At 37.3% G+C, this 27,139-nt stretch overlaps 1 protein-coding gene across 9 annotated transcripts in view; it reads left to right on the top strand.

The window, feature by feature from the left end:
* LOC122805436 (dehydrogenase/reductase SDR family member 9-like) overlaps window positions 1-27,139 on the top strand; it is a 520,557-nt gene that overhangs the window by 79,126 nt on the left and 414,292 nt on the right. Inside the window, exons 1-2 of one of the 9 annotated variants that reach the window (XM_044075577.1) lie at window positions 4,183-4,322; window positions 4,434-4,513. The exons of 6 other annotated variants lie outside the window; for them this stretch is intronic. The gene's annotated coding sequence lies outside the window, so the exon portion shown is untranslated. Of the gene's footprint in view, window positions 1-4,182; window positions 4,323-4,433; window positions 4,514-27,139 lie in introns of those variants that run through there. 2 more of the 9 variants (XM_044075579.1, XM_044075582.1) reach the window with 2 other exon arrangements.

Genomic DNA, 27,139 nt, shown 5'->3' with positions numbered 1-27,139 from the left:
TGTGTGTGTGTGTGTGTGTGTGTGTGTTTGTGTGTGTGTATGTGTGTGTATGTGTGTGTGTGTGTGTGTGTGTGTGTGTGTGTGTGTGTGTGTGTGTGTGTGTGTGTGTGTGTGTGTATAGGTTCATAGGATCATAGGAGGTTACAAGGCTAATTGCCATGGGGCCCTTATAAGCCTAGCCAAGAGTTTATTCCCAAAAAGAAACCTTAGTCAGCACCTGTCACCCTTGTCAATGAGGGACACAGGCGGAACCCCTGGGACAAATTTGTGGTTTACCATTCACTCATGAAGGTTGCACTTGAAGAGGGTCAGCGAGGTATTCTGTTTGACGTGTATGGGAAGTCTATTTGAGAGATGGGGCAGCGTCTGGGAGACAAACCTGTCTCTCCAGCAGGTTTTGTTGATGTTGCATATTAGATTCAGGCCTTTTGAGTGGGTAGTACATGAGGAGTTAGACTTATGGCTATGGAGCATCTCTAGTAGGGCAGGGTCCGAGATTGCCTTGTAGGCGAGACACAGATCACCCCTGAGCAATCTGTATGATACCAAGTACAGTAATAGTAATATGAGCCCGTTTGCATAGGACAGGTGTTGGAGGCCATGGATTCTCTTTATGAGGTATTTCAGTGGCCTTTCCAGTTGGTCAGATGTTTGGAGAGGTACATTCCAAATGGGGCATTATACTCAATTATTGGTCTAATTAGGGAGGAGTATAGAGAAGTAATAACCTCCGTTTTTCTGGATGCAATCCCTTTACTTATGAGATGAATCAAGTAAAAGGCTTTTCTGACCACTGACACTACAGGGTGGTCAAATGTGAGGTTGATATCAACCTGAGTGCCCAGGAGTCTCACCACAGATTGTGTGCTTAGGGGGTTGCTGTTGATGTAGTAATCAGTAGGGATAATGTTTTTGCTGAATGGTATGATGATACATTTTTTTTGCATTTAGCTTGAGGCCATGACTTTGGCACCAGTCATTAGTTGCTATGAGACCCTCTTGCAGTATATTAACATCATTTGGGAGTCAATGACAGCACCCAACTTACTAACTTCTTCAAACTTGGTCAGCCACAGGCCTTTTATCTTTGCCTGGACCTTTGAGAAATAGATGCCAAACAGTAGGGGTCCCAGGACAGATCCATGGAGAACTCCACTAATGACAGGTTTGCTATCGGAGGTGATGGTGCCTATTTTGACTTTGAGGGTCCTGTCAGTGAGCTAGCTTGCCAACCACCTGATGAGATAGGGATGTACGTGAAGTTGTGTTAGCTTTATGATGATGCCTGAGTGGAGGATTGTGTCAAAGGCCTTGGCCAAGTCAAGTTAAGCTGTATGTGCTGACTTTCCCTCATCCAGGGCTTTAGTAACAGTCCCAAAGAAGTCAACCAGGTTCAGCGGACAAGATCTGCCTTTGATGAATCTGAACTGGGTGGGGTCAAGTGCTTGGAGATTGCCTATGCCCTTGTTTATGAGATCCATAATAATATGCTCTATGGCTTTACAGATCAGACTTGTCAAGCTAATAGGGTGTTAGTTTCCAGGGTCAGTACTGGGACCACCTTTGCGCAAGGAGATGACAATAGCAGTTCTCCACTCTGCTGGAATGAAGCCTGTACTTAAGCTGTGGTTGAATAGGGTGCTCAATGGTGAACCAAGTTCTTGCTGGAGAAGGTGCAGAATACATAATGGGATACTATCAGGTCCCATGGAAGCTGTGTTCTTTGGCTTGGATAGGGCCTTTAACACTTGATCTATGGAGATGTGAGGTGCAGCACAAGTATTTGTGATATCAAAAGGGCCTTTGGGGGGAACAGGGGGGTGAAGCTTGTGCTGAACCTTTCTGCTAGTAGGTTGGCTACATCAACAGGATCAGTTTAAGTGATTCTGTTAAGTACTAATTCGGAACACACCTGGGCTTATATCAGTGTTGCCACAGGTGTCTTGTCATTATCCCCCACATAAGAGGGCCCTATGGAGGGAAAGGCTGAACCTTCAGTCTTACAGTGATTGGCAGATATCCTGTAATTGCAAGTCCCACCCAGGCTACAGAGAAGTCCTCATCCCAATGGCATCTCTGAGTCATATTATCTCTGAAGAGAGGGCACACCCCAATGGAGACTCCAGATCTGTCTCTGACCAGGGTGCAGCATTTGCCATTAATCAGCAGATGTGAAAGTCAGTGATCCAGGCATGGACACCTGCTGCCCACAGTATTCTGGATATTGTGGGTGTGCTGCATGGTCTGTTTGATGACAGATAACATATGGATAGCATGCAGAATGATGTGCAGCACCTGCATGGTGACATGCTGTATAGGGATAGGTAGCAGGCAGTGCAGCTCAGATTGTGGGGGCTAACATTGCATCTATTGGTGAATCCATGAAGCACATGGTAGCCATTCTGTGAGTGACCTCACTAAAGCACTGTCCTTGGATGTAGGAGGGTCCTGATTTAAGGAGACCATTCCCAGGCTGAACATACCCAGATTACAAGGAGTGTTTCTGAAGAAGCATCATGGTCACCTGTGGCCAGGATGCCACTACTCCTGTGCACCTAAAGTAGCACATGAATGGCTAGTCACGATGCTCAAGTTACACCCCTGAAAAATCACAGTAAACTGCAGACTCTTACCTCATAAAGTTTGATACCATCAATATCCATGTGAACAATCGGGGCATCATGCCTACTCATGGTCATCATCTTTATTATAGACATTATACATCTGCAGGCTCCTGACATGGGGCAGCCATTAAGGTGAACATGCATACTTCTGTAGATTTTTGCCATCTCTGCCATGGAGCACAAGACCTTAAGCCATCATAGCACATATGGTCAACATGCAGAACATGGCAGCTCTAACCTGATACAGGAAGATGTGAATCTGATTACCTACAACCTGCTATTAAAATGTATGAATACCATATCCACGTCCCATAAACCTGGCATATAAGATTGCGTTGCTGTCACTTGCCACTGTGTTCCCACACTCTCTGGATTCACTGTCAAAAAGTACGTATGTCTTCTAAGTTTTTCCACTTTGACAACAGGCATTCCCAATTTCCAGTTTTCTATTGGCTCAGTTTTACAGGCAATGACAGACTGGCTTCTGGGAACTCATCAAAGTCAAAGGGAACCATAGCAGATGCTTGTTCTTATGATGTTTCATGGCATTGTGGTGAGTTTTAAAACATTTTCACAGAGCACTTGCAGCAGTTATTAATATTTTGTTTTCTTATTCATTTAGTACTGCTCAGCTTAGCATTATAACCTGACAGAATAAGCAATGCATTGTTTTATACCCACACTATATCAACTACTTGGGACAACATTTGTCAATTCCAGTATGATGAAACAGCTGAACACTAATGAAAAATCAAGACACTGATGTGGGATGACTAGGATTCTGTTTTAAATAGTACAAGAATGAGAATGGAAAAGGGGAGAAGGTGATTCAGTGAAGCCTACAAGGTAGATTTTCCTCAGTGCTAGGGCTGATTTTTTGAACTGTTGGTTGGGCTTCTTTCTGCCTGTGCTGCAGCCAGTGACAGTCTCTCAAACTGCAATATTCTCAACTAATCCTAATTTTGGAAAATGTACCTGGCTTTGCCTCATATTCTTACCTCATTTCTTGTAATTTTTTTTTATTTTCTAGTATATTGTTGTGGAGTACAGTCATACAAGATGTAAGAATTTCATATATTTTACTGTTCAGAAAATGCATGTTGATTCAAAACCTGTTGTTCTAATTACTTCTTAAGTGAATTATGGTAATATAAAAACTATATATATATATATATATATATATATATATATATATATATATATATATATATATATATATATATATCCTGATTAGGGGCCCTTGACCCCCTTCTCTTTGGCTTTGTCCCTACTTCTTGAACAAAGAAATTAGCAGCTATGCTGTAAGGACAGAGAGCAGTATGCGGCCCTTAGATATCTGGCATATCTTTTTCTCTGCTTCTGCCTGCTGCTTTAATTGTTGAGGATATGCAAGGCTAGATAGAAAATAAAGCATTACAACAATGGATTTGTTGCTTCCTGTGCTGTGCTGTTGGCAGATCTACAACTGCCTGGAAGTATTACAAATGTGAAATAATAACTTTGTCTATCTGTGCTTGTCCAGATGGCTAGTGTGTACTAGTTACTGTGCTATGCTTATGTTTTATTTGGCCATAATCTAGAAGATGCACTCTAGTTCCATGTTCTCTTTCCACTTTGATCATTTTGTGAGCCAGTATGAAGATGTTTATTTCAAGAAGCAGTACAGAATGTTGGCATAGTACAAGCTTGATTACAAAGGTAACATATCTATCATCTATTATGGTTATGTATATTCTTAAATAGTTTTTTTTATTTTCAGAATGTTGGTAAAGCATTACTTTTAAGTCTGTTATTTTGTTATTGTTTCAGTACTGAAAATGTGTATTGTTCAGAAAACTGGATATTCTGTGACTGTAGTGGGGCTATAGTGTTGGGAAAGAGGATAAACTGTAAGTCTGCGCATGTCTATTATCAGCTTTAACTCACAGAATTTGGTTTTACATTGTGAATGATTTTTTAAACTACAAACATCAAAAACAGTCTGCATTGTATGCATTGTATTTACTGTGATGAAGTTACTATTGGTTATTGATTGCAGGTATGATATTTGCTTGTTTTGTATCATATCAAAGTATACTCGTGTATCTTAAATATGACACAATGCAGCAAGGATGCATTTCTAGTGCAGATATGTAGTCCTGCATTTATTCCAACCACAAGGATCTTAATTGCACAATTAGTGCTCCAAAGGAGGACAAATTTAAGCAGTATGCCCCAAACTCTAGAACTGTGAATTATGCACTAGACCATCCTTCACCAGACCTGTAAATTTATGTATTAGCAAATTTTAACTGCTGAGTTTGGACCCTCTGCTGTGATTTGTGAAGGTATCCTGCTATGATTTTGAAAGCTGAAAAGCATACTTGGTGAATGGAGCTATCTTCCCCAACTTCATAGTTATGGTAATGTCCGAGGTACAGTGAGTCCAGTCCATGCACTCTCATGCTGTGTATGGGTCTGATAATGCATCCATCATTTTATTCTGTGCTGTCTGTGCCGTGACTAGTAGCTGTGGATCTTACTGAACATGGCACACTCAGTAGATATTTGGCTGCAGGTCTCTGGAGAATATTGCAGTGATCCACTGGATGCATCAAAGTAGCAGAAGCTTCCCTTTAGTTGTCTAAAAGGGCATTCCAGTATCACCTATAACATGCAGTTATGACATGACGTCGTATGTATACCTGTTTACCTGTTAGTGAGGTACTTGCATATACTGTCCTCTTTACCTGCCTAAAGGTGGATCTACCAGCTAGATCACCCCTGTAGAATGTCCTCCTGCATACACATCTAAGAAAAGGCATAACACAAGAGATACATCTCATATGTATGAGAGACAGGAACTGTCTGCTTGGCACACAGACCCATTATAGATTATACCCTCAGCATTGACAGTACCTGGCAGTTGAGAGAGTAGAACACTTTTTGTTGGTATATCTGCCACCATGTGGACCATGTAGAGCCTTGATTGCAAAGTGTATGCAGTCAGCAGTTCCCTGAATGCCAGGGATGCAGCCTATGTCATAAAAACAACTTTATAGTAGAAGTTCCTTCCTCTGCAGTCCTCGGGAACCTTATATGCTTCTCCACATCTTTCATCAGAATGTTGAGGAGGTGATGTACAATACACAAAGCTGATGTCTGTGTGTTCCCCTGTAGGTCACTGAAAGGTCCCTGTCATTGGATTGTTAAAGCTATCAATGCCCTGGTATCTACTGGGATAGGCAGTACATGCATTTCCCTTGATTCTGCTTGGGGGAAGACAGTTTGACAAGTTACTGTAAAGGCTTCCTATCCACACAGAAGCAGTCTATTATCTGCTGGTCAGTCAGTTACTGGTAGGTTAGGCATGAAAGGTGCCATCTGTTGTGGTATGGAGGAACATGGCACACAGGACTGCATACACTGAGTCCAAGAGCTCTCACCAACATGTGTTCCTTGAATATATCTGCTGTTACCAGACACATTGTAAAGTCTTGTGCACAATCTGCCTTTGATGTTCAGAATAGGTCCATGCCAGAGCACTGCATATGTATTTTAAATGCCTCGGAATTACTCTGTCATGTTTGATGCCATCATTTGCATAGTAACTGTGACTCTTTTGCATTAGGAATTTCACTTCCATGTCATTATGTGGTCATTTGCATACAGGACATTACCACGTTGTTTTGCCTTGTACAGCCATTTTACTTGCATCTCTGAAGCACGCTGTCATTGCCTATCACTGATACCCATGCTATTTTGTACAGCACTGTACACTGTCTATAGACACTGACCTATAAGTAAACTGTTGTTACACACGTGGGTTGAAATAAGTGGAACTATGAAGGTATCCATCTATCTGTCTATGTATGAATCTATCTGTATGATACAGAGCAGTTAGCCTGTTTGCCCACATTGCATTACTTTTAGGTATTCCTTTTCTAAACTATTTTGTACTCTCCATACAACCCTGTTCATGTACTTGGCATAAAGCCAACAAAAAGTGTCCTTGTGCTAAAGTTTAGGTGCCAAGGGACTTGCCTAATACATACCAGTCTGGTTAGATCTGCTCCACTCATTACTGTGGTGTAATGATAAAGAAAAATGCAAATAACTGTGAAATCTGCTGTTTTTTTGTAAGGCATATAATGCACTATCTCTGCTTATCTTGACAGCATAAGCTTAAAAAGTCAGTAGGGAAGAGAATAGGTGCATTGTTTTGTTCGGTCATGTTATACTGACCATTTCATATAAGCAAGATATAATTTGTTTTGTATTCTTTCATTCTTTTATCAGACACTCCAATTTTCCTTCTGTCAAATGTAAGAGATGGAAAAAGATGCAAAGAATGAAAGGTTACTGCATTTACTGAATATAAACTGATAATTGAAGAGTCCTTAAATAAAAACAAAATTAGACTGCCAGATTTTCAGCTGATTTTCCTGACACTCTTTCAGATCACACAGCACTCAGTTCCAATATCTAGTACATACAAATTCACAGCAGCTTCCTTTAGCAATATTTTAAGGAAAATGCTTAACACTTAGCCATGAGTAACAATTTCATTTGTCTACCGCTTTTGTTCTTGCACTTCCTTTGAGATGTTACAAAACAGTGACCAGAGAGTTATTGGGCAATATTAGGTTTAATTTACTTTTTCTAAACACTGAAATGAGGAATATTGCATAGGAATGCTTTATTGTCTGCTGCAGAACTGCATGTGAGAAAGAGGGTGAAGCATCTCAGTTTGCTAGTTAGAGACGCATATAGTGAGAAAAAAATGTTGTGGTATTATGAAATGAAAAAAACAGCTGCCCCAACCATTATACTACCAAAGAAGGCATTATGTAACTAAAACACAAACAAAAAAATCCTGCACTACATGTCAGAATGAATAATGGATTGCTGCTCTTAGGTCTCATTCCCACACAATATCGTCATGCATCCTACATATGTTACACAATGCTCTAGCTTATAGTCTATCATCTATACCATGGATACCTGACTCATTAGAAATATATATATATATATATATATATATATATATATATATAAAAGTGTGTGTGTGTGTGTGTGTGTGTGTATGTATGTGTATATATATATATATATATATATATATATATATATATATATATATATATATGTGTACGTATAAAATAAAATGCAAAATAGGTGCTTTTCCCCAGTTATTCCATTACTTAATGTAGACTCTCTGCAAGATTAGTCTACTTAACCTCAGTTCCCTTGCATACAAGTACCACATTCACAGTTTCATCCAGGTACATACTTTCAGAAGATCATAGGTATGTTTTGTTCATTACATCTATTATTTTATAGTATAGACACTACCTAGATCTATGTAAAATTACGTAGCCTCTATGCATCATGTAATTTTTATTTGTATCAATTTAACTCAATTTTATTTCCAGCATTGGAATTGTTGGGATTTGTTTTAATTAGATAGAGTGTATGTGACTTGTTTTTATATATATAATTTGATTATATGATACGTTATGCACTGTTCATTAAGCATGGGTGTTTAAATTATAGATTATTTAAATTATTTACCTTTAATATCATTTTTGTATTTAAAAACTCCCATTCAATGACTCTTTGCCCTATATATTATATTTAATATCTGTGTTTAAGTACATATATATGGGCAATTATGTTATTTTTAGTTATTTTTAGTGTTGATTTTCAGTGTTTTTATAGGTAAATATGTGTATTTTAAATGTTATACATGTTTGCATGCTCCACGCACGCTTAGAGCTAGTGCAGTTCGAAGGGGCTACAATTATGATGGTAACGCCTTTATTGGCGCTGATTGGCTATGAGGTATTTTAAATGTAGTCTTGTTGCTTTGATTTCTGTTTGTCTGATGAAGCGGCGCTTAATAGCCGCGAAAGCGCTTACAAATAAATTTATTTCTCTTTTAAACATTGATTTGTTTCATCTCCTGCATTTGTGAGAACGCAACAATTGGTTTTCATTGTATTTCGTTATTTGGACCGAATGGTTACCATACGGATGAATAGATTTTAGAATGCACTACGTGATTGTGTGGATTGTAAATGCATATTACCTACAATACCTACAATACTGTCTAAGGAGGACTGGTTATTAGAGTGTACTACGTGACAGTGGGAGGACTGTAAGTGCTTCTAATCCACAATACTGCTTTTTGGCGTTCATTGGCGCCATTTTTCTGTGTACTTGCTGCCGATATATTTTAAGGCGCATATCTCAAGGCATGATTTGGGAGCTTTGACTTCTTGTCTTCATTGAAGCACCTATTATATATTTGACTGTTACAAGCTTATAGTTTACTTGGACATTACTCTTGGTCTATAAGGGTTTGTTGGTTTCCTGGACATTTTTGTGAATATTTTCGTGGGTAACTGGAGGCTTCATTATATATATATATATATATATATATATATATATATATATATATATATATATATATATATATATATATATATATATATATATATATATATATACATATATATATATATATATATGGTTCCACTTCATATCATCGAAATTTTATTTCAGCGAATTGCAAAACATCGAGACCAAATCGTCTAAAACTCAAATTGTCGAAAACTCATATCATCGAATCTCAAATCATTGAAAACTATAAAGCAACTAGAAATAACATTCAACAGAGTTTTTACTACATTTATGGGGGAAAAAGGTAATTTCCTAACCCCACCGTAGTGCGACCTTGGAGTTGGTATATTTAATTATGGGGGGGTGTGGGAGGTGCAGGGAGACTTGCCCCCCTTCATAAATGTAGCAAACAGTGTCTTGAATGTTATTTCTAGTTGCTTTATAGTTTTCAATGATTTGAGATTCGATGATATGAGTTTTCGACGATTTGAGTTTTCGACGATTTGGTCTCAATGTTTTGCAATTCGATGAAATGAAATTTCGATGATATGAAGTGGAACCATATATATATATATATATATATATATATATATATATATATATATATATATATAAAATGCTGAAATATCGAATTTCAGAATTTCAAGTCCATAAAGTAGAAACCTGAAAAGCACGAAAACTCAGAAGTGCGAAATTCAAAATCTCGTATATCGGAGATCTTGAATTAGCGCTTCTGGTGTTTCGCTGTGCTTATGGATTCAGGTAAGTGTTTATGTTTTAAGGGTTTTGGGTAGGGGCTGTGGTATGTGTTAGTGTGTTTTGTTACTGTGATGTGTGTCTGCAAGGAGAATGTAGCATGTGTGATGGTGTTTTGTCTGTATTTGTATGTAGTGTGACCTTGGAGTTAGAATTTTAAAGTAGGGGTGGAGTATGGGGGTGCAACCCCCCACATAGGGAGTGCAGGAGCGCTTGCCTCCCTACTTCTATGTAGGACAGAGCTTGTGGTTGTGTGTGGGGAGGAAGGTGTGTGTTTATGTACAGCAGAAGTACTAATTCAAGATCTCCTGTATACGAGATTTTTTATTTCACGCTTCTGAGTTTTCGTGCTTTTCAGGTTTCCACTTTATTGGCTCGAAATTCTGAAATTCAATATTTCAGCATTTCAAGCTTCTAAAGTGCATCCATATAAATATATATATATATATATATATATATATATATATATATATATATATATATATATGCATTTCTGTATATGTATATATATTCACATCAAACAAAAATGCTGCTAATATAAGACCATTAAAGCAAAGCAAAACTTTAAATGCTTTAGCAAGAGGAAAGCCCCTTGCATCTCTGTGGAGGTCTGCAACCTCCAACACACCCCAGTGACTCTAAATATAATAACTACAACATAGCTCATTCTCTCGATAAGAGAACAGTCATTTTTTTAAACCAAATAAGATACACTGTTATTTCCAACACTGTAAAGTCTTGAACTTAGCACCAGAAAACACAAAGAAACACTACCAACAGACCCAGCTTTCAACAAGCTGGTTTCTATTGTTATGTGCTGTGCCCATCAGTTTCATTACCTGTCAGTTATTTTCTGTTGAAATATGCATGGTAACTCAAAGAGAAATTCTAATGCCTGCAATATATATTTTTATTTTATCCTTGATCTTACTTGCATTTAGTGAGTAACTTACATTACAAAAGGACTCAGTAAGAAAAAGATCGCTACATAATGAATTTAAATTATTTTGTTTATTTATTTAAATATGGCTAACTCATTTTTTACTCAATTATTTTTGTTTCCACTGCAATGAACATTGCTGTCATGGCATGTGCACTTCCGCAGTTTTTTATGTACAGGTGCAATATTTAATTTAGTTGTACTATGCAGATTCACTAGTTTCTGAGTCAGTAAATGATCTGTTACTTTAATATAGCACAATAACATCTGTGACATAAATAAAACATGATGGAGAAACCAATATGTGTCTCAAACGATCCCCATGCTATGGAATAATCTCCCCAGCTACATGCAGCAGAGTTCATCCCTGACCCTGTTCAAAAGAAACCTTGGTCATTGGATTGGAAATTGCAGATTCAACCCTTGTTTGTCCCCCGTGTCTCTGATGGACAGAGGTTAAGAGTAAGTAAATTGATACCCAAGTAACATACCCCCCCCCACACACACACACACTCATAACCAATAGCTATCTCTTTACTAACATACCTCACCATATAAGCATCCAAGGAACTCTGGGACAAAACTGGGTTGGTTTGCAGTGCTAGGCTCATAAAAAACTGGTGGCTGTTAGCCTAGTATAAACCTAGGAGCCTATGAACCTATGTATAGCAGTTAATTATTTGCAGTTTTTACCTGCTGCAATATAGCGCTGCTCCTGTAGAAACTTCTTACAAATGCAAAAAAAAGAAAATGCAGACATTTATCATTTAGTTCTTATTCATAAAAATGCAGCTTTTGACTATGGATTTGAAGGATAAAGATCTCATGGCCATGATGTACCAGATGAGAACTTGATGTACAAAAGAATAACTGCAATTTAAACTCTCTGAAACTATTGCATGGTTAGGATTAGGATTTTATGGTTAGAGAGGTTTTAGTGTTAGGGTTAGAGTTTTAGGTTTAGGGTTAGAGTTGGGTTACAGTTATGGGTAGATTTTTTGAGGAGACTGTTACTGATGACATCTTGCAGTTCTCCAAACTGGCACCCCCATCAACCCAAAGGTGAGACCAAAACAAAAAGATATTCCTAAAGCTGAAAAAGAGGGCTTCCATTCCTTATTGCAATACAGCAAGCTGCTTGTTACAGCTACTAGTTTGCTGAATCTGGGTGCATCATCCACAGCTTTTTATTTGAATACCAGAACTGCACTTGTACCTCCATCAGTAGCTATCAATTGTACCCCCTAACAGCTTCTGCCTGGGGCAGTCACCACACCCTCAACCTCTGAACATTAAAAATCAGTGCACTAGTATTTAAATGTCAGAGCACTGGGCCCAAAGGAGGCACACTTACTTACTTTATCCCATATAGTTAATGATAAGGATTTTTTATAGGCTTATCTCAGTTATTTAATAATGTATGTACCCTTAAACAGATGTATATTTATGAGGAAAATCAGGTGAATATCAATAAATCAAAGAGAAAAAAGGCAAAATCTGATGCCAAAGATCATAGTGCTATGACCTAAACATAGCAGATGAAAGGTATAGTGGTAATGTCTATTACTACCCTGTACTTGGAGCAGTGCTTTAGGGTTAGGTTAGAGCCATGAGGAGGGTTTTAAGTGATACAGTTAGAGATTTAGTTTTAGATTTAGGATCATAGGATCATAAGAAGCTCCTAGGCTAATGGCCCTATAGCTCTTACAAGCCAAGCCAAGTTCTTACTCATATGTCCACGATCAGCACCTACTGCACCTATCCAAGAGGGACACAGGTGGAACCCCAGGGTGAGTTTACAGTCACCCACCCAATCATCCAGATTGCATTTGAATAAGGCTAATGAGATTGACCAAAAGATGACATCAGAGAAAATAATGGTATAGATTTGGGCTTTAGTTATGAGGAATTCACCATGCTTCACGACAATTATAGAACAGAAAAATCTGATTTTGCTAATGCTTTTCTTACAACATTCAGTGATAATCATAAGAGTTTAAGGTGGATTTTAAATAAAAATTGGCCCATTTTGAGTGATGACCCTCATTCAAGGAGTAGTATAGGAGAATACTCACATATAGTGTTTTGCAGAGGGCAAAACTTTAAGAATTTATTTGAACAGACAGGTTCAAACAGATTGAGAACTAATATTGGAATGACAAGATGTGGAACTTGCCGTTTTTGTTCAAAAATAAATATAGGTGGTAGTTTCACTATAAGGGGTGAGAAATACAACTTAAACGAGAAATATAATTGCAACACTAGGGCTGTGGTTTACATCTCAATGTGTATATTTTGCCAAACAGAAAGGAGGTTTAATCAAAGAGTTTATGAACATGAATACAGTATTAGGAAAGTAAATCTAAACAATGCTCTGGCCAAACACGTTCATGACAATCCAAGTCACCAATTTAAATATATGGTGATAGACAATGTAGAAGTGAATGCAAGGAGCACGTGGACATTATATTTAGAAAAGCAAGAGCTGACATGGCAGGTAAAACTCAATGCTGATAGTTGGCTAGGCATAAATGAATATTGCTCCATCTCATGTATATTGAAGTTAAAAGTTTTAGAAAGAAGAAGTTATAAAAGACAATATAACAACGTTATTATAAGTTCTTCTTTATCATTATTATGTTATACTTGGCAGTATTCTAATTTAGCAGAATAGGCTTGAAAAAAGTCTTCATAGAATGAAAAACTCATTTCATGATGATTATGGGGGGTGTGTACAGCTTGAGCCAGTCAAGGGAAAGGTGCTGATATTTGAATTGTGAGATACAAATGATTGATGTCCAATGAAGTTTAACATTGTTTTAAATGAAAGTGCTTACATATATTGGAGTTTTTTGTTTTTATTGTTTTAACTTTGTGGATGTTATTAAAGTGTTTTGTGACCAGCTTTGGTGGCCTATCATTTACAGAACTTATGGTAGCGGCTTAGCAGTGCCATTTTTGCTTATTGGAGTATAAACATACCCATGCAAATACTTCCAAGCAGAAATCCTAAGTCTTCTGGACTTTGTTACATATTTGGGAGCCATACATATGTTCTCGGAATTGCCTATTCGGTCTGTCTTTCCAGTCTTTTCTAATCTACACTGATTGATTCCTACAGTTGTGTAATATTTTATACACTCTACTAAATATCCCTTATTTAACAGTAGCTTATGCTCTATATTCAACTAAAAAGTCTACCAGAGCAGGTCTTTTATTTAGGGTTCCCTTATCCCTTTCTTTTTATCTGTACTTTTCAAATCAATCCATGATAGGGGAGGCAGTCCCTAGCCTGCAGTCCAAATGTCTTCTTCCTCTCTTCCCACTTTTATTAGCTTTCTCTCTTTAGTTATTTGCTCCCAGTACCTTGGTTTCTTTGCAAATCTTTTCCAGTAAATTCTAGCCCCTTCCTGCCTATTCTCTGTACCCCTAATTGCAGCCGTGCATATCGGCAAAATCTCCTTTCTCCATTCTTGTGTTGGCTTAGTTCTTAGAATACTTTTGGCTACTTTATAAATGTAATATTCCATATGGCTGTTGTTATTCTCCTGAAGGATTAGCTCCCAAAATCCCACTCTCTCCTAATTTCTTAATTTTCCCCCTGTTTCATCATCATCAGCCTCATCATTGTCATCATCATCATCATCATCACCACCCCTTTCCACTTTGAATTATAGCTTTCTGCTTATGCTATGTATATGAACCTTAACTGTGTAACTCTAAAATACCCATTCAAATCAGGTAATCCTAAACCACCTTGTTCTGTTGGAAGGATCAGCTTATCCCACTTGACTCTTGCTTTCTTCCAGTCTCAGATGAAATCCTTTAACTCTTTATTACGTAATGCCAACAAATTTTCCTCTGGTTAATAAACATATGCATGACCTGTTTATAAAACTATGGGGACTAAAAACATTTTCATTGCTTGTATCTTGCTATCCATATCCATAAACAAGAGCTTCCAACTTCTCAATTTTTATATTATCTTTTATTTAGTCTCTTCCCACATATCCTTAGCTATCATAACATAATCCCTTTTAACCCATACTCCTAAATACTTAGTTTTTTTCCAAGTCCCAATGAATATGGGTATGCTGAACAAATTCAAGTGTGGACACAGAGTTTACAGCTGTAGTCTTTGTTTTGTGTTAAAAAGACTTGAACCTATCTCAGAATTTTCCGCAACACTAAGATGTTCTTTTATGGTTTTATCAGTAACAAAATAGCATCACCTGCAAATAAAGCCAACTTTTCTTATTACCATACCTTGAAATTCTGAGTCCCTTATTTTCTTTGCCAACAGCTCTAAATATAACATAAATAACAAAGAGACAAGAGGCCACCCCTGCCCGTTTCCTCTGTACAGACACAATGTATCAGTGATAAACCCTCCCACATTAATTTTTTCCTCTGATCCTTCATATATCCTTCTAATTAATCTTATTATTGTATCAGGGAAGGCAGATGCTTCCCTTGCCCTACTCATAAAATCTCAGCTTATTCTGTTGAATGCTTTCTCTACATCAAGATGGTCCAACAACAGTATTATTTTTTCAAATTTTACTTCCCTCTGGATAATCATTGCTCTATTAATGTTGTCAGATGTTTGCCTCCCCCCACAAAACCAAATTGATCCATATCTGTGAAGCTAGGTCTGGCAGGTCTTTACCATCTTTAGGTATCACAGCCACCAAGGCTTTTTTCCAGAATGTTGGTGCTTCTCTTCCTTTTAAAATACTGTTAAACAAAACCTTCCAGATCTTTATCACTTTCTTCCCTCCTAGCTTCTAAACTTCCACAGGAATACCATCTATTCTGGAGACTTTCCTGAAGATTGATTATACATCACCATTGGTATCTTATCTCCTCCTATTTTAAGTGTTAATTGTTGAGCCTCATCTACCTGTAACCTTGGCATACCTAAGTCTTCCATAAATATTTCCATTTGTGTTTTTTTTTTTCTTGATTTCCACATTCCTCTGCTTTATATCAAATTTCATAACATTTCTGAATTATCTCTAATACCTCTATAGGATCTCTGTTTTTTTTTCTTGTTATAGGCTCCCTAAATGTAGTAACAAACCGTTCTACTTTTTTTTGCCTAAGTCATGTGCTAAAAGATTTTATGCTCTGGTGTAATGTAGTTATCAAAAACAGTTGATTAACTCATGCATATTATCCAGATACTCTCTCATTTTCTCTTTAGCACTTTGCATTTGTGCCTCTTCTTATTCTGTCAGGTCCCTTTTATTCTACAATACTTTAACCTTTGTCAGGCCCTCTAAATAATTATTGTGCTTCTTAACCGTATCTCTTTTTTTCTACTTCTACCATATATTTAAACTCCACTTCCATTTTATCCCACTCATTAGCTATAATGTCTGAAAAAATTTCTAGCTTCTCTAGTAACTCTTGAATAATTTCTACTGTCCATTCCTTAAATTCCTCTCTTTCCAACAGGTAGGCAGTGAAGTCCCAGTGTCTCATTTCTCCTTCATTATCCTGCATTGTTATCCTAGTTGTTATTGGCACAACGTCTGAAATAGCTATTGTTTGTGTGTTGAAACTTTCAATTTAATGCACAGATTCTTATAAAATATAATTTATGTCTAGTCTAGCCCAGTTATTGTACCTTGGGGAAAAATATGTAAAGTGTCCCCAGGTTTCTAGTACTGAATTCACATCTTCCATATCAAATATTTTCAATCATTTCTTCAGACATCTACCCTCTATTGTTATGTTTTCCCACGAAGGTTCCCCAGATACATCCTCACTGTTGCAAATCAAGTTCTGGTCCTCACAAATAGGTAGTATTCCCTGCCGATAGCCGAATATTTCTAAGAAATATTTCTAGATCCATAATTGCAGCTTTTGGTGGAATATAAATATGTGCCAGTTTAATCCTCCTCCCTTGCCATTAGTCCCTTACTACCACAAATCTACCATTACTATATATTGTTTCCTCTTCTATCACTACTGGAGCCCCTCTACAATTACTATAAGTACTTAAGTACTCCCCTTTTCCTTTGTCCTCGATGATCCGCTGAGTATCCCTCATGGAATTATTTCTTTATCAAATTTGCATGCTCATTTCTTTCCAAGTGTGTCTCCTGTGCCGTTGTTGTTTGCACTCTGCATTTCTTAATATAATTCAATACTCTTTCCTTTTTGTCTATACCTGTCAGGCCATTCACATTCTCCAAACTAATATGTTTTGGTAGCCATTATGATAAGAAGTAATTAACACCTAATATAGATGACAGCTTTTTTTAAATGTCTATTTCCAATTTTGTATTACATAAACCCACTGATGTTTGGCAGGTTAATCTTTTATGTTATTTCTCATCATCTTCATTTGAACCTATCACATTTTTAAATACTTTTTGTGTTAAGGAAAAAACTCAAACAAAAAAAAAAACACACCCCAGAACACCCCCATAACCTATTAACTTAAAACAAACACACAGAACTATGTGCATCTTCAAATAATGACATTTATCCCTTCTGATAGGAACAACTGTCCCAGAGCAACAGCTACACACACACACACACACACACACACACACACACACACACACACACACACACACAAAACCACACACACACACACACACACACACACACACACACACACACACACACACACACACACACACACACACACACACACACACACACACACACACACACACACACACACACACACACACACACACACACACACACACACACACACACACACACACACACAGGCAAAACCTAAAATAAAATGAAGGTTATCCATGCTATGATGCATGTTAAAGCCTGTGTTCCTATTTACACTAATTGCTGTCTGTTCTTGCCTTATCTTCATTACTCAAAAAAATGTTAAGAAATTAAGCCATGGGCTTTAATACAGATATTTACCTATGCAAAAAGTAAAATAAAATATTCAAATGCAACATATATTGAAAGGTGTGCACATTTCACACCACCCCCCCACTCCAACAACACAAAATTACAGCCTATTGACTTAAGCATGCTTTTGTCCAGCCCTTTTGTTTTCCTTTTACATTGTAATTCCTATATTTCTTAAAACTAAAAGAAGAAAAAAAACACTTGTTTACTTCAGTACTTTATCACATTCAGCAATCACAAAAAAATAATTTCCTATATAACATGCAATTTATATCATAAAATGATTTACAGAAATACTGTTAAAAATAAAAACTGCTTTACAGTTACCTTTTCCCTGTTTCCCCTTATTTTAATGTCTTTCCAAACATTAATGACATGAAGTGGGGAATATGCCTGTTAGTTCCCCAACAAATTTAACAAAGTCAACAAAATTAAATCTTTCTTTGCCACTATTTCTTGTAAAGCCATATTTCACAATTGTGACTGATGCCTTATAGTCTCACATTCATTCACTGATTTCTGTGTTGCTGGTCTTCTTTCTGTTCATCTCCATCTCCCAACCCCAAAGTACTTTTCAAATCCGAGGTACTCCTGATTCTTCTAGTCAATTCCTGTACTGTTTTCAGTCACTGAAGCATTTTTCTTTGGAACATTGTAAAAGGTTTCACTGTCAAAGTCTCTTTACGAGTCTTGCCATCAGAAAAATGAAAAGCAGAGTCCTGTTAATTGCCCTGTGCTTACTTCTTGCAGATAGGGTAACATCTAGAAGATAGTAGTATAACAATATTTATCATGCATAGTCGGCCTTAGGCATAGGCCAACTAGGTGGCCACCTAGGGCACCACTCTAGCAGGGGAGCTTTTCCAGTAATCTGAATAGGGAAGGTAGAGCAGGATGGGGGCACCAGGTGGTGTAGGGGGGGGTGCTATGGAGACCTTTTGCCTAGGGCACCAGTTGACCAAAGGCCAACCCTGTTACCATGGAGTTATATTTCAGGAGGTATGTATGAATAGTTACAACTTAGAGATAGAAGCTGGAAAAAAATCATAATTATTCATAATTATACACTGAAAAATATAATTTCCTGATAAATACTTGCTGTACCAGTTATAATCCTTTATAATGTAAAGGAAGAAAATCCTGAATTTCATTTCCAGTCTTACTGAGTCAAGCATTTAACAACAGCAGTTATGTTTTGATTTTTAAGTACAGTAGGTGTAAAAATACTTTCACTTACACTCACTTTTTATTTGAATTTCCAGATAAATGCTTATATTCTTGGAGAATTATTCCTCCTCAAACTCCCACTTTCTTGGCCACTGTTTTGGGACATGTGCTGTGCTCAGTTTATAATTTGGTAATATTGTGTTGCCTTAGACACAACTTTGCAAGGTCTGTAACATGGACAAGATAGTATTCCAACAGTCTAATCTCTACTCCTCTGATATGGCAAGACCCTTCTGTGTGTTATTGCTAATATTTTTATTTATCTAAGGGAGTCAGGAATTTCACATGTAGGCTGATATTAGATAGAAAGGCAGACAAGACAAACAAAAAACTGACCTCCCGCATGTTTAAGTTTTAAACAAATATGCAGATACAGAGAAAAGCCTCTGCTTAGGCACTGCTAGAATCACAGAAGTGAAAGGGAAATATTATCTCTTATTTGGGACTCAAACCCAAGACTTCCAGCATACCCTATTGGTGTCACTGCTACTGGAGCAACAAGAGCCTCTGAACAAACAGGTATTGAGTTTTCACTTAGGAGCCTTATCCTTTCAGCTAGAAACGCCACAGCACGGTGATACGCTGAAATTACAAACACACACACAAATGCATAGAAAGCTATCTGCACAATTGTATGTTTAGTGAGACTATTCCTCTGTTACACCTTACCTTCTGTATCTTTACATCTCACATTTTGTTGGTAGATGGTGACAACCTAGCCTACTTTTTCTTTTTTTTTCCTATTGAATAATCTGTGGATTCTCTTATCTAACAGTCTGTCTCCATCCCATTCCCATGCATTGCACGGATAACTTCAGCTTTGACCAATGCATTCTCAAATTCGTTCACTGTTTTTGATACTTCCTCTTCTGGTAATGTATTCCAGTTATTCATCATCCCCTCCTTCAAACAATACCTTTTAGCATTTCTTCCATGAACCATCAAGCAAAATCTTCTAATTGCTTTTGTTCTTGTACATCACATTTTCTGATATACATTACATTCTCGGAGGCTGTATCCAGGATTTTAGAACTGTACACCAGGCAGCAGCTTACGGCATGAAGGCCCTTTCCTTCCGGAAGTGTAATTACTCTAACTGCAGCATGTACACACACAGTCGTATGAGTAACTGAGTGTTGATGTTTGACCTCTCGCTTGGGGTTTGGCACCACATTCCTTTGTTCATTTTGAACACTGTTCTGATTTGACTTGCTGTCCGCAGCATTGACCTTTATTTGGAGAGAAATGGAATATGACCTCGTGGTGTGGAGAAATAATGCAAATAACACCTTTAGTTAACGGGAAGGGAATAAGTAAAAATAAATAAATAAATGAAGGAATTAAATGTGTTACTTTTCCTTTTACTCTGCAGATACAATGAAATTGCAGAAAATAAATCCAAACAAAGAGACAATACACACATTGCCCCAAATGAATATTTATTTAAAGATTACTGAGCACCTTCATTTCAACTATATAAAACTTCATCAGAAAAATCCAAAATCCAAACAAAAAAGTAATTCCTTATCTATACAAGAACACAAATCACATGGCAAAAAACCCACAAATCAAGTTTTTGAATGTAAGTGTCATTGTGCATTCACAAAAAGCTTGGGCAGCTCTAGGCTTTTGAGGACCAATATGGTGCTAACATCCTAGCAATGCCTGAGAATACTTTCTCTGTTTCCAGCAGGACCACAATTATAAGGGTGCAGGTGGAGTTCTCACAAGAGACAGACTCACAGACTCTGTCTCTTCTAACCATGCCCAACTTCCTGCACCATGTGATACTAATCTCCTTTTATTAATGCTCTTGTTGGAAGCACCAAAAAGTTACAAATGCTGTCGTTTGGACAGTAGTCATTACTCATATGTTGAAGAGTACCTTTTGATATACCCTTGTCATAGATTTGTTTTGATTTGCCTGCAACTTGACGTCCAAATGACCTATTTTATTTTTAGAAAGAAAAATCCACCTACCCAATATGTAAGCAATAATGCCTGACAGAGTGTGTGTTGATGTGCAATTAACGCCCGCCCAGGGGTGTTATGAGGCCTAACACCATTGGTGGAGGGCATCTACATCTCTGGAAGGGCATTAATTACACATTAACACACACCCTGGAGGGCATTGTTATGCTTAGAGAATGGGTTCTCTGTAAAATTGTTGTGTTTTACTTACTTATTTTTTTTAAGTACTATATTATTTTTTATATATAATTTTTGTGTAAAATAGTTCCTTCACCTAATGTTTTAAACTTTCTGTATTATATCTTAATGGTGTTGGATGAAGCATTTTACATCAAAAAGCAGCCATTCGGGATTTTAACAGGTTGATATTTCTGTACCGATTAAGACATGTTCAGAGAACACGTCTTTGACATGGTAATATAGACCCTTCTGTATTTCTATTACCTGAATTCTCTCATCTGGAGAGGATGCTTCCCTCTTGTTAATCACTCAGTCACCTTTGTCCTGCAAGATATTTCTTGTTTTTCAAAACTACTTCAGTCTAATTTTATCTCACAGTCTGTGACCATCTATAAAATTTTCATTTATAGGGATAAGTTTTACTCTTATCAAAAGAATAGCATTTATTACTGAAATTATTATATCTGCACATCCTATGTTTTCCAAATGTGGTTTTGCCTCTTAAGAGTGCTATATAAAGGGCAGGTGCCTTCTTGTTAAATTCCATTTTGTATGTGGAGCTTTATGGTCTTGTCTCCCATATCTTATACATCCTTAATATACGTAACGTTGTTTCAACAGCTGGCTCTCACAACTACAAAGGGTAGTTTTAAAATGTGCAAGGCTATCTCAGAGCAATTTATGTGTATGTTTACAATATAGGCATGCATTTTAGCATATTCCAGCCTCATTAAGTCATAAAACATCTGAGAGATGGTCAGAAAAAATTTACTTAATTCAAACAAATCCTATTTATTTACTTGCTTGCTTGCTTATTCGTGATTTATTTATTTATTTAACTGTGTTTACCTGAGTGCGGCAGTGATCCAAGTGGACCTATTTCATGCACAGTTCAGAAGCAAGTACTCAACAGTCTTACAATACCCCAAATTACAGCAATTATTTGTAAACAATACAGTGCAACAAACCAACTTAGTAAACTGCAGAGTAAGGGTAATTCTTAGACAAAATGTACTGACTTTGTTATATAATCATTACTACATCTACTTACAGTAATTTATAATGTAACTCTAAGTGAACTGATTAGTGCATTGTATTTTGTATAAGATGCTAAAATGACATAAAAAAGGGGGGCTAGTTTTCTATGGAGATTAGAATACTCTGAGATATATATATATATATATATATATATATATATATATATATATATATATATATACATACACAGCATTTAATTAACTTATACTTACCTGAGAGTAATAGAAGCCAGACGGCAGAATACTTATTTGACAGGTATGAATTAGGACATGTATATTGGCAATTTGTAATAGATGATAACATCAGTTGTGAAGCACTAGCATCCAGCTTTGTTATGAAGACATGATGTAAATATGCACACGATTCTGTGTCTTTTATGAGCAGGAAAAGCTTTCCATAGATGGATCTAGTATTGAAAAGGCATGGTCATTTCACTGGAGTTGGTGTGTGCAGTGTAAGGGCATTGTAGAAGAAGGATGAGAGGTTGTAATTTGCTTCTCCATGTAAGCATCCCTGAGTAATGTGAGAACAATTGTACATTTTAAAGTTTGTAGAGCAAAGGTCCTTGTGGAAGACAGATTTCTTTGAGTGGTAGCCATTTAATATGAAAAGAACAGCACTGCCTAAGTGTGTGTGTGTGTGTGTGTGTGTGTGTGTGTGTGTGTGTGTGTGTGTGTGTGTGTTTGTGTGTCTATGTATGTGCCTGTGTGCATGTGTGGGGGTTATGATACAAAACAACTCATTTTATTAGTAGAGAACTACAGTACACTGAATTTGTCCTTAGAGATTGAGAAACCATTGATCAGGTGTATTCAAATTGGGACAAAACTATACCTTTTCCTATAGTCATTCTTAGTTTGGGGATAGAAAGTAAGACATTTGGGGATAGAAAATAAGACATCTGACGAAAATTTCCAGTACAAGAAAAGAAATTTGCTAATGTTACTTCTGGTTACTTGAACATGGATGTTTCAGCTTAGATTTTTATAAAGGCATATCTTAGGTATCTAAACAATGGCATTGTTTCATGGGACTTGTTATGATTCTCCTTAATATACCAGTTTGTGGGATGAATGTAAGCTTTTATATAGTCCAAAAGATCATAGCGTTGGTTTTATTATTTTTCAGTGAAAGTTTAATGTCAAACAATCAGAAAGATACTGTCTTAATGTATCTACTCCAATGGAGTGCTTCCAAGGTTGCATCCTCAGCCTTTTAAAATACTATGCTATGTCCAAAGTTCAAAAGTTCATATCTCCAGAATCATACATGTGAATAAAAAGTGTACATTGCCAACTATTCAGCACAAACTAATCTTTTTAAAGTACTTTTACTTTGTTTTACCATCATTCCATAAGGGTTTGAAGGTCCAGAGTGGTTCTCTATTTATGATTGCACATCCAGTCATCCAGGTCATGCTTAAAAAGCTCAGGGTGCTACTATGATTAACATTGAAGGGGGAGCTATTCCATAAAAGAGGTATTCTCTGTGACAGATATCTATCATACCAGCAGGTCTTATTTATATTATGCTGGAAGCTTATATCTCTCTTCAGTAGGTATACATAGGTCCAGATCTACTGAAGTAGGCAAAGCAGAGGTCCCCTCTCAAGAGTCAATTGAAAGTGTAAAAGATTGAGAGCACTTTAAGATGGTCTGGGTAGTTCAAGAAGGACATATCCTTGATTGTTTTGGTAAGGAAATGCTATGGTTTGTCAGGCTGGGTCACATGCATAGATAAGGGTCATGTGCATAGACAGTACATACCAAAGTAAGCATTATACTTAACTATTAGCCTGATAAGGGAGGCGTAAAGGAGGATGGCAACTTCCTTGGATCTGGAAGACAAACCCTGACTGATTTGTCTGGCTGTATAAAAGGATTTCCTAACAACAGTGGTCACATGATGGTCAAAGGTTATTTTTTTGTCTATGAAAGTGCCCAAGTCCCTAATGACCAAGTAAAATTTTATGGGAGAGTCATCTATGTCATAGGAGTAGTTGTGCCCAAATTTACCAAAATATGACTTGGCAATCAGTTTGAGGTGGTTATCAATGTACCACTTGTTAGTATGTGTTAGGTTTTCTTGGATGTTAGTAGGGGTGTATGCAACCCCCCAGCATTTGCAATCATCCACTGACTTTCTCAGCTGCAGGCCCTTGGTGTTGTCCTTAAAATCATGCAAGTCAAACCAAGGGTCAATCCCTGGGGAGTACTGCTGGCAAGCACTCTTTAGATGAGAGTGTGCCTCCAACATTAATAGACTGGAATCTGTCAGTGAGGTAGTTTGCATCCAGTAGTGAACATAGTTGGTTACATTTAATTGGAAGAACTCATTAATGAAGTCAGAATGTTGCCCCCTGCAAAAAAGAAGTTTAAAGAGAAGAGTGATGCTCAAGACCCACTCTTCTCCTGCATGTTTGATCCTTTTTTTTAAACAAGTGTCAGCACTCAGCATTTCGAGTGCAATCATTCAAGCATTTCAATGGGAACCTTTTACACACACACACACACGCACACACACACACACACACACACACATATATATATATATATATATATATATATATATATATATATATATATACATATATACATATGCATTGGTCTACTTCACATGGTCGGAAGACCATCAAACCAAAACTGATTTAGCTGAGATGACAATACCAAAACTAATAATGCTGAACACAGTACTTTTTGCCAGGGCAAGTAGGCACTTGCCCAATGTGGAGAAATATGCCCTTTTCCCCACTGTAATGCAATCCTGGATTTGGTATATATAGTTAGCGGGGGTGTGGGTGGCACAGTTTGCTGTAATGTAGTTTTGGCAAGTGTTTACTTGCCCTGAGAAAAAAGTATGGTGTTCTGCATTTTATGTTTTGGTATTGTCGCCTTGTCTAAGTCAGTTTTGGTTTTATGGTCTTTCAACCAGGTGAAGCAGATCCATATATATATATATATATATATATATATATATATATATATATATATATATGTGTGTGTGTGTGTGTGTGTGTGTGTGTGTGTGTGTGTGTGTGTGTCTGTGTATTATGAATACACCATAATTTTGAATGCATAGCACTGACATAATAAGTTTGATCATCCACAATACTGAAAACAAAAAATACAGAACACAATAATATCAAGAGACGAAAAGTATTTCCTCTCCTGATATTACAAGTACAGAGATCTTCTAGAACAATCTCATATTGACCAAGATATGAAACATGAATAGTTAAGTAGAGGTGAACCAAAACAAAACAAAAAAAAATTGAAAGGCTATCAAATGGTGGCCAAGGACAGTGAACTACCTACAAGTTGGTTTACAAAATCCATGTTAAGGTGGGAGAAACAGACAAATGTAGGTTCTGTAAAAAAAGAACTGGAAACAGTTACATAATCACCTACCTGACCAGCCATTTTCAAATTAACCAGTGCATCAGGTCCCAGTCGGTTGAGATGTTTCTACCTCGCCTCCCCTTGAAAGGCTTGTAAAAGCATATAGGGTCATTCCAGGAATATCAACAAGTAGGGAAGACTTTCCCCCACCACATAACCTGTTTTAATAAGGTGTTCCTACCTCAACTCCCCCTGAAAGGCTTGTAAAAGCATATAGGGTCATTCCGGAGATAACAGCAAGTACGGAAGACTTTCCCCCACCACGGAACTTGTTTTAATAAGGTGTTCCTACCTCACCTCCCCCTGAAAGGCTTGTAAAAGCATATAGGGTCATTCTGGGGATAACAACAAGTACAGAAGACTTTCCCCCACCACAGAACATGTTTTAATAAGGTGTTCCTACCTCACCTCCCCCTGAAATGCTTGTAAAAGCATATAAGGTCATTCCAGGAATAACAACACGTATGGTAGACTTTCCCCCACCACAGAACTTGTTTTAATAAGGCCAAAATCCCCTAAAATACCTTGCCACCTGTAAACCTAACAAACTGGGTCCAAAAAAATACTGGTGAATGTCCCCATAACTCCTGTAATCTGTTTATGCTAATAATCATTAGGTTGGAAGGGTTACACTTTCCTGTAGACTTCTTTTTTCCCCAAGTAAGGTAAAAACAGGGTAGTTATTGCAAGATCACACCTCCTCTCTAGCCTTATGTATGTCTCCCCTGTACTGGCCAATCTATCCAAAACCGAGCTCAACAAATTATCAGGATGTTGCAATCATATAGCCAGATTCGCTACTGGCATGGATTATAGGACCCGCCATTGCCAGAACCTCAAAGCACTGGGATGGCTAGAGTATCCTACCCTTCTACAGTTCAACTAACTTATAGTAGTGCATAAAATACTCCATCAACCTGATAACACCCCTGCCCTCAAAAATATTCTCACCCCTCATAGTGCCCCCAGGCCATTACGCTCAGCTGATAAACTAATGATACTGACCCAAAAATCCAACAACTCTGCAGGCGATGCTATATTTGCCAACTCAACTGGTAAAATCTGGAATATACTCCCTACTGCTGTTACCAAGGAAACCTCACTACCCCTATTTAAAAGAGAACTCAAAAAATACTTCACATCTCACTGGCTGTGTTCTTGTTCTAAACCTAACAACTTCACTAATACATGTCTTCCTACCCAACCTGCTGTTTAGCCAAGTATCTATGCCTCATAGCATTTGAATGTCTAAGGATTGTGAATTATGAGATCTGATTGTATTCTATGTTCACATTTTCTGATACGTCTCTGCCAATCAGATGTAAGTCTGCACATTGGGTATATTGATATCTGCCTGTATGCTTTGTCTATATTTTTCTAAACATGTCTGCCTGAGTTTATCACTTAGTGATGTATGTACTGTCTCTTTTTTGGTATGTGGGGCTATTATCCCCGGGCCTCTGCTGAAAATGGACATATATCCAGTCAGACTATCCCAGTCAAAAAATGTAAAATAAAATAAATAAAATACATAAATAAATAGTTGCATATCTTGTTGCTGGGTTTGATACACTCATGGCATATGGCCTAAATACTGTAAAGCACAATAATGTGGCAGGACTGTTGCACTGTGGCTGAGCAAACAATACAATATAGAAGATGCTGAGAAACATTAGAAAGATGAACTAAAAAGCATTTTAGAGAATGATAATGTGTATATCACATGG

Source organism: Protopterus annectens, chromosome 6.part1 (genome assembly GCF_019279795.1).
Source record: "Protopterus annectens isolate FY-2018-M chromosome 6.part1, PAN1.0, whole genome shotgun sequence".
Lineage (NCBI taxonomy): Eukaryota > Metazoa > Chordata > Ceratodontiformes > Protopteridae > Protopterus > Protopterus annectens.
Note: the sequence above shows the minus strand (reverse complement) of the source record. Positions and strands in the feature narration are given on the sequence as shown.